The 9,358-nt window shown below is 52.2% G+C and overlaps 1 long non-coding RNA gene across 1 annotated transcript; it reads right to left on the bottom strand.

The window, feature by feature from the left end:
* Positions 1-6,282: 6,282 nt before the first annotated feature.
* Positions 6,283-8,136, bottom strand: LOC141542484 (uncharacterized). Its single transcript, XR_012482174.1, has 2 exons — positions 7,953-8,136; positions 6,283-7,658 (listed from the first exon to the last, which is right to left on the bottom strand). It is a non-coding gene; the product is annotated as an uncharacterized LOC141542484 (long non-coding RNA).
* Positions 8,137-9,358: the final 1,222 nt, after the last annotated feature.

Here is a 9,358-nt window from a genome sequence, read left to right as displayed (position 1 = left end):
CCTCCTTCCCTCCACCCCCTCCCGTAGATGGCAGGCATTCCCATACATATTAAATATGTTATAGTATATCCTAGGTACAATATATATGTGTAGAATCGCATTTTGTTGTTGTTTTAAAGGAAGGATTGTATTCACAAGGTAAAAATAATCTGGGAAGAGAAACAAAACAAAACAAAACAACAACAACAAAAAAAACAAACAGTGCTCACAGTTTACACTCATTTCCCAGTGTTCCTTTTCTGGATGTAGCTGATTCTGTCCATCATTAATCAATTGGAATTGGATTAGCTCTTCTCTATGTTGACGATATCCACTTCCATCAGAATACATCCTCGTACAGTATCATTGTTGAAGTGTACAGAGATCTTCTGGTTCTGCTCATTTCACTCAGCATCAGTTGGTTTAAGTCTTTCCAAGCCTCTCTGTATTCCTTGTGCTGGTCATTTCTTACAGAGCAATAATATTCCATAACCTTCATATACCACAATTTACCCAACCATTCTCCAACTGATGGACATACATTCATCCTCCAGCTTCTAGCTACAACAAAAAGAGCTGCCACAAACATTTTGGCACATACAGGTCCCTTTCCCTTCTTTAGTATTTCTTTGGGATATAAGCCCAATAGCAGCACTGCTGGATGAAAGGGGATGCACAGTTTGATAACTTTTTGGGCATAATTCCAGATTGCTCTCCAGAATGGTTGGATTCTTCAGTGAAAGGATTTTAAAGAGAGGTTGGATGTTTTTTCCACAAGTGAATTTGAGTTTTTTTGCTTCTATCAAAACCTGTTTTGTGATTTTTTTTTGGGGGGGGGAGGAACCCCTCTAGACAACCTTATCCTGATTCCTTCCTCCAGACTCCATGTCTTCAGGCCAAGCCTTTCCAGTGGCTTTTCCCATAAAGAGCATTTTCCCATCGCAGTTGAGCACCATCATTGTGGGTTCAAAAAGCCAATTCCAAAGGACGGTTTCTTTCAGGTGGGCTACTAACCATCTTGCCCTGAGACAAATTTCAGTCGCTGCTCAACTAGGTGACTCTGAGGTGAAAGGCCAGGATTCAATGGTCAATCACTTGCTTCCTTTGGTCCCTCAGTTTTTCCCAAAGGAGGTGGGGTGGGAGTGGGATGAGGGGAAAGTTCTGAGGAAAGAGCCTGGCGCACTCTTACACCGAGTAAGCAAAATGCCAGATTGCAGGAAATATGGGATGCACACAAGCCGTTGCTTTTTAGAGTAACATATGGAATTGTGTGAGAAAAATATGCCACAGACCAATTTCTGCTAATTTCTTGGAACCATTCGTGAGGAAAGTCACTGCAGAGCCCTGGAAACTTCCAGTGTGCGATCGTCAGCGGTGATGTGATGGATGGAGCGGCTCCAAGGGGATCAGCAGAGATCGGCGAGTCTGCCTCTGCATGGATTTAACACAGACTTTTAACCCTCTAAGAAAATAACTTCCTTTATGCTCACACACCAATATAAAGACACAGAACTGCCGTGGACCTCTGGTGTCATTCCAGCAACATGGCAACCCAACCATGCCCCCATGCAGGGGGGTTGTGCTCCCACAAGTTCTCCCAGAGAACTTTCCCAAAGCCCCAGAGGCCTCTGCTTTTACCCATGAGGCAGCTTCAAAGGTCTAATTGAGAGTCCAATGTAATGCGCTGTAGCGGCTGAGCCCTGGGAAGCAGCCTTTGAATGATTTTGAATGCTTTTGGTGTGGGGTGGATGAATGAGTCAAATTGGTTCTTAAAGTGGAATAAGGAAGCAATCGTCCAGGAGAAGGCGGTAATTTACCTGCTACCCAAATGAGCACCAGGAATGGGCAGCGCGCCGGGGAGGAGATGGCCGGGATGGGCTGAGGACCCTCGTCTGGAGGCCTCGTTCAGCTTCTTGCTATCGGTGTGACCCTGGACGGGCCACACCCCCTCTCATTAGGGGTCCTTCTTATTAAAGAAGAGGCCGTACTGGGTGGTTTATTTTGGGATCCCCTTCTGGAAACAGAGGCTCCCCTCCTTGGGGAGCTCAGCGCTGGACAAGCCCTGCCTTCAGGCAGCTCGCGGATGGCGCAGGGGTGGCAGGGATGAGGAAGGGTTGGGAGGGCGTAGAAAGTAATCAATGATGGAAGGGACAGCAGAACTCACAATCACCCAGGGAAAACAGAGGGCCTCACCAGGTTTGCCCTCAGCTGGCCCCTTAAAGAGGAAGTGGGGCCCGGAGGGAGAGACACTGTAAGGCTTAGCGGGGTTGGAGAGACGCCACACGGCAGGGGAGGGGCAGGGGCAGAGTATCGGGCGCACCAGCGCATTGGGCTTCAGCCGCCACGGCCGGAACAGTTCCATCGAAGCTAACCGCTCTGCCCATCCCTTTTCGGCCTTTTTTTTGACTTGGGTCTGAATGCCCAATGCCCGGAGCGCAGTAAATGCCCTCCGTCCTCCGCGTCCCCCTTTCACTTTCTTTCTTTGCAGGTTCCAAGTCTGCATTGTCCCAGGGGGCCTTTGTGGAGCTTCCAGTGAGCAGAGACCGCCTGGAGCCCGCTTACCAAGTGCAGAGGCTCGTCCAGAAGCCGTGGGAGGGGCCTTGGTTAGGAAGGTGCCTCGGGTCCGGGCCGGCACAGAGTGGGCTTCCGTTCCACTTGGGAGCTCCGGGGAGAAAATGGGAAGAGCAGAGGGCCGCCCTGGGCATGGGTGGAGGCTCATAACACCCTCTCATCGGGGACCGCCACCAGGGGCAGAAATCAAAATAAAAACGGAGCCTTTCCTTAAGCCGCGCTGGGGACGGCTCCCTCCGGAAGCTGCCCGTGCCCCAGGGACGGGGAGGCCCTTGGGACTCCTCAGAGGGAGCTCCTTTGTGGGCGCTGCTGCCCGGCAGGCTCCGGAGGCCCGGGGCAGGGACAGCTTTCAGGAGCCCTTCCCTAGGCTGGAGGGGAGAGGAAGGGCAGGGGCAGAAAAGGGGCGTCGTCCTCGCCGCCTGAGCCGCGTTTCCCCTGGGGAAGGGTCCCGGCCCCCGCTGGCGGGGCACCGTGGGCCAGGGGATGCCCCCGTTCTCCCTAACGGCGTGGGTGGAGAGAGCTCGGTGACCCGGAGCAGAAAAGGGGCGCTCCTGCTCTCCGGGCGGGAAGGCGATCCCGGCAGCGGCCGTAAGCCGCGGGAACCCACCTCCTGAAGCCCCCGGGAGCTGCCACAGCAGGGGCACAGACCCGCTCTGCCTCTTCCAAGTCAGAGCGGGCCCAGGCCGCCTCCCCTTACTGCAGTAACCGCCCGGGCCTCCCAGTGTGGGAGAGGGGGAGACCCCCTAACGCGCAGGGGGGCTCACCAGAGCTGGGGGGCGCTGGCTGCAGGGGCAAAACAGAGCTGCCCCAAGAGAGGGACCAAAACCCTCGTTTCTGCTCAAACGGGTGCGAAGGGAAACGAGACACAGGCTCACCTGGCCCCCGGAAAGGAGGGGCCCTCAGCGCCTGACTCTGCCTCCCCGGGGGCGGGGGTGGGGGCAGCGGGGGCCGGGCCCTTCCTGTGTCTAGAACGCCCTCCCCGGGCGAGAAGTCGACTTTCTCTCTCATTACAAGAGCCCGGGCTTGGAAACGCCGCTGATTCTGGCTGTCCGAAGGTCCCTCCCAGAAGCAGAAGGACTTCCCTCACTCATGGCCGCCAAGCCCTCATCCCAGCCGCGGAAAACCACAGTGACTCGGCTGGATCCTGGAGACAGAGGCTTCCTCCCTTCCCTCTTCGGCTGATTAGCCCTTGGGTTCTTTGGGGCCGCCCACTGAACGAGACAAGATCCTTGGCCCCACGTAAATGAGGCCCTTCCTCTGCTCCTGGCCCGCGCCCCGGCAGCCACTCGATTTTTAAAACCTCTTCTCCCATGCAACAACCAGGGCTGGGATGGAGTGTTTCACTAGTGGCTTTTGGGGGGAGTAGTGGGGATGAGGACGGGCTCATACCACTTTCGAGGTTAGTCAGCCTTATGAACATTTTCTCCATTATCTTCCTTAGGAACAAATGAAACACTAAATCAAACCATGACTCGGTGTTTGCCGATTTCTATGTGTCTCATACTGAAGATTTAACAATCGGCTCCCAGAGTTGGTACAACCTGACGGCAGCGATCCCTCGCCCATCCTCTTTTCTCCTCCTAAGACTTTATAGTGTAGCCCTTCTCACTGACTAACTTTCTGGCCCTACTTCCAAGAGAGCTCCATGGGTTTTATGAGCATCCTGACCAAGCCTCTCATCCTCCAAGAGATTCCTCTGAAAGTGATGAGGTCCTGAATGGTGAGTGCCATCGGCAGAGAGAAATTGGAGCATTGATGGAATTGTTCCCTGGGGCAGGCAGAGGGGGGGCCTGATAGAGATCAGTTTAGCTCCTGGTCCCATCCTGTGTGGAAGTCAATGGGTCAGAATCCGAGAGGCCCCTCCTCTGTGGAGGCTCTGGGGAGCCCAGCCATGTCCTCTCAGAAACCCTAGTCAGGTCCCAGACGTTAAATTTTCCCCATAAATTTACTTATGGCCCAAGCCATCGTGGCTGAACCCTCTGGGCCAGTCCACCAGACACTGCCTCTTGGGATTTTTTGCCTTTGTTCCCCCCCCCCCCACACGCCACGTGGTATTTCCTTTTTTAATTATTATTTTTTATTTTCAAAATATATACATGGATAATTTTCAACATTCACCTTTACAAAATCTTGTATCCAATTTTCCCCTCCCTTTCCCTCCACCCTGCCCCTAGACATCAAGTAATCCAATATATGTTAAACATACATAATTCTTCTATACATATTTCCACAAATGTCTTGTTGCACAAGAAAAATCAGATCAAAAAGGAAAAAAAAAAACGACAAAGAAAACAAAAAACAAGCAAACAACCACAAAAAGGGTGACAATGCTGTGTTGTGGTCCCCACTCAGTCCCCACGGTCCCACCCTGGGTGCAGATGGATCTCAGTCCCAAGACCATTGGAACTGGCCTGAGTCATCTCATTGCTGAAGAGAGGCATCAGACTCGATCATGTGTAATCTTGCTGCGTGGTATCTCTCCTACCCTCACTCTGCTTCTCAAGCCCACTTTTTCTCCTCATGTATAACTCGTTAGGGGTGCTGAGTGCCCCAACTAAGGGCCACTAACCTCATGGGGAAATGTCCCCTTTCTACTGGATAATGGGGAGTTCCACGAAGGAACTTGTCTTTTATATGCGCTCCCGCTCTAGTCCATATTTATCATTCCTGGTGTCTATTGTACCTTTTATTTTGTCTGTAATCTTCTCCTAAACAGAGAGAATGGCCATTGTGAATTCCTCACATGACCGAACCCCGACACTTCTCCTAAAGCACCTCCCCTGCTGCCCCATCATTTGCTGCATCAGCCACAGCTAAAGGACCTTCCGGTTCTGTCCCTGCCTGGGGAACAGCTGGGGAAGAGCATGAGCTGGCTATCATATGTGGCAGAGCTTTCTTATTGAGACGCACTTCCCCGAATGACCATCAGGACTTTGAAGATGTGCAGAAAACCGGGCGAGAGAAAATTTAGTTACTTGACTTGGTAGCAGGTACCATTTGTACGTGAGAATGCAGCGATGAACCAGGGCCGGGCGGATGGCCGGGTGGATGCTGTTATAACTTATGCAGAAATCGAGCTCTGTTGTCTGAAAATGAGGGCAGTAAAATGCTGGAGAACTGCATCCAAGGGCTGGAAGACTCAGTTTTATTGGGATCTTTACAAGTTTCATGAGTCAGACAGTCCTCCCTGACGTCCAGCTTTGTCTGCTGGATGGGCCTCTAGGTGCTCCCCCCTCCGCGCTCCTCCATGCCCGTTCTGCCGCAGCCTCCTGGTCCTATCCTTGTCTGTAGCTGTAAGTGCAGGAGAGCACTTGTAGCTTGCACTAAAACTCGCCAAGAGCTTTCCTCACTAAGGCCCAGTGACCCTGGTGGGACAAGGAGCATCCTGCTCATTTTGCAGATGCAGCTCAGGAGGTTTGTGGCTTGCCTAAGGAGGCTTAGCCACTAAGGGCGAGGGCTGGCACTGGGGATCTCCCGAATCCAAGCCCACACCCATAATCCTCTGCTTCTCTACGGAGAAGAGGGAAGTCTCATCATCCGTCCCGTGGAGCTAAGACTTCTAGGCCCAGGTTTGGCAGCGGGCTGTGTGGCTCTCTCAGCCACCTGCCCCAAATGTTCAGAATCTAGACTCCTGGAGGAGCGGCAGAGAGACAATATTTCATTTTGCTCAGTTGGGGTCCTGGGAGCTAAGCTTCTCACCCGCAGCGTGCCTCAGAAATCGTCAGAAGAATATTTATTTAACGCTTCCATTTTATTTTAAAATTCTTGCCCATTAGTTATGATAAAGAGAAAGATTTTTTTCCATCTCAAAGAAAGATTATTATTTACCCCCCAAGAACATCAAGGTTGCCCAATACTCCGTAGCCTCCTGATTCTGTCAGTGTGGGAACAGCTGGCTCTGAGGCAGGCCGATTAGCAATCTTTAGGCAATCCTGATTTTTACCAATTGCCCACATGCAGATCTAAGCCACGGGCAGGTGGCGGTGCCACGGCAGTGCCTGAGTTACAGTCTATAGAGTTTCTGAGTCCGCAGCAGTCTGTGAAATCATAAACACTGCTTTATCTTGTAAAGAAGGAAGTCTTTGTGCATGAACTCACTTCATTATCTCATTATTAGAGCAGATTTATTGATTCAGATAGGCAGAAAAGGAATGAAAAAAGAATGTCCCAGAGCCTCTGAGATCATAGTTCTGAACAGAAAAGAACCTCAGGGATCCTCTAGAACAAAGGCCCATATTGGAGATGGGGAAACTGAGGCTCAGAGGAGTGAGGCAGTTTGCCCTCTGCATACTGTCAGTTTTTAATAGAGCTAAGATTTGAACGTGGGCTCTCTGACTTCAAAGTCAGGTCTCCTTCCCCTTCCACGCAAATGAGGAGGCTGGGTCGTCTTTGAGTCTGATACTGTGACCTTCTATGGAGGAACTGAAATGATCGGTGGGTTCAACAAGGCTTGGGCAAGGACATGGAGGTCCACACCCTCCCTTTCTGAGACTTCCGGTAGGACAGGGAGAAAGGTTCCAGGGCTGGGCAGGGTCAGTGAACCCTGGAAGTAGGAGCACGCAGGCTTGGTCTGGGCACAGCCCAAGCAGGTTTGGGCACCCCAGGGCAGTCAGTGGAGGGGGGCCCTTCTTAATCTGCCCCTTGGGGAGCCTTCTGGATGTCATCCTGCTTGGCAAGGGGACAAAGCAGCACACACGAGTCTGGGATGGCCTCCTTTAGATACGGAGGGGGTCCATAAGAACCAGAAGACCTGGCCTGGCCAGCTTCAGGGTGAGGGCTACTCCCATCTGGAGCGAGGAGCGGCAGGAGCAAACCCCAGAACTGGCAGAGAAGCCCAGAACAGCAGGGGCTTTCGGGTGGTGGAACTCTCCCCAGACCCCAACATTCCCCAACTGTGGCTCTGGCTAAAGGGAGACCCAGTCAGCGGCTGCCCTCAAACAAGAAATTCTGTGTCCTCATTGGAAGGCGAAATCAGTGCTCACCCCAAGGAGGTCAAGGCACGGAGCTGGTTCAGGCTGCCAGGGTCCCAGGGGGTGCCCTCGAATCTGTGGGAAATCACGTTCCCGCAGTAGGGCAGACCTTCTTATGGCCAGTCAGACGGAGGGTCTCTGGGAGCAAAGAGACAAAAAATCTCAGGATCTCAGCACTGGAAGGACCCAGATCTGACCCAGTCCAGACACATGAATGCCTTTCTAGCCCTGTAATGACAAAAGACCTGGAAGCGCTCCAGGCAGGGAGCCCGCAGAGTCTTGGCCATGGCTCTACTGGCCAGAGCACCTTATTCCCGGCATCAGGAGCAGCCCTCCCCTGATGTTTTCCGCCCATCCCGTTCTCTGACTTTCTCAATGCCCTCTATCCCAGAGGCCCAGAGGGGAAGTAGAAAGAGCCAGCTCTGGACTTACGGGAACTGAGTTCATATCCCAGCTATGACTCTTATGGTCCAGGTCACCCATGGGGCGGAGGCAGTACTGCTGTTCTCTGCCGAGGTCGCATCACAGCTGTGGGAGGGACCCGATTCAGTCTCATTTGGGACAGGACAGTGTCCAGAGGGGGTGACTGGGACAGCGAGGGACACAGTCTGTACCCTACAAAGAGCATGTGGAGTTGTTTGCTGGGGAGGGCAGAGGGCAGCGGGTGAACCCAGCTGCAGAGTCCAAGGTTTCCTGGGTTGCACGTGACTGAAGTCTTTGGCTGGGACTGTGGGTCAGAGCCAGGGCTGATTGCAAAGAGGCAAGCTTGGGCTTGTTGTCAGGGATGGGAGTGGGGAACGCCCAGACAGTGAACTGTCCAAAGGGAAAGAGCTGCCTTGGGACCTCTCCCTCCGAGGGGATCTTCAAAGAAGTCTTGGATGGTCTCAGCAGGGATGTCTCGGCGGAGAATCTTGCTCAGGAGTGGACTCTATCAGGTGGCTTCTGAGGTCCCTTCCAGCCCTGCCTTTTGGGGTTCCAGCTGGAAAGGATCTGCCCTTCTCAGACCTCAACTAGCACCTTGGGGCTCTCTCATGTGGGTTCTGTGTCCCCTTCAGGCAGATCTCTAAAAGTGTTAGGCATTTTGCACCCCATTCTAGGGTCCACAAAGGCAGGGACTGAGCCTGGTTTACCTCCGCCTCTGTGCCAGCATTGGGCACACGCCCCAGCATGAAGCAGGCAGACATTTCATGTGTTTAATTGTCCAGACAGAGCTCTGATCCACACAAACATGGTTGGAATGTTTGCAAAATGTGCACGTCCTAGCCTCTGCTTTCCAAATCAGATGTAAGAACGAGGCTTTCCTTGCTTTGTAATGTTAGCATTTCAATATTAGCCAGCACAGAAGAATCCTTTTCTTAATGACCTCCTCTGTGCCCTTCCCTTCTCTCTCCATACCCCGGGCTGTATGGTGTGTTTCTTACTAACTCTTGGCCTGAAGATGCTTTAAAATTGCGTTATTGGATCAAAGACAAAAAAAAGGAAAGCTTTGAATTGTCCACCCTTTGCTGACAGTTGTGCGGAAGAGTTTTGTGATACGTCAGCCTTCTTTTTCCAGTAGATAATGCACAGGATTTGGGAGAGATGGGGTTGTTGAGATGGAGGTAGGGGTGAAACAAATTTCATGCCTTCATAGTCCTTCTTCTTCTTCTTCTTTTTTTTTTTAATCTTAAAAGCTTTTATTAGACCTACTCACATAATGCCCTGACTGATGCCCTGACTTGTTGGTTCCCAAGTGAACACCTGGTCAGAAGATCCACATGTTCACTACCAAAACCCTTACCTCTTTCGGCTACCCATCTCGGCTTGGCCACCCAGGCTAGGGAGCCAGGGTGAAGAGC

The sequence above is a fragment of the Sminthopsis crassicaudata genome, chromosome 5, assembly GCF_048593235.1.
Source record: "Sminthopsis crassicaudata isolate SCR6 chromosome 5, ASM4859323v1, whole genome shotgun sequence".
Lineage (NCBI taxonomy): Eukaryota > Metazoa > Chordata > Mammalia > Dasyuromorphia > Dasyuridae > Sminthopsis > Sminthopsis crassicaudata.
This window is presented reverse-complemented; position numbering and strand designations above follow the sequence as displayed.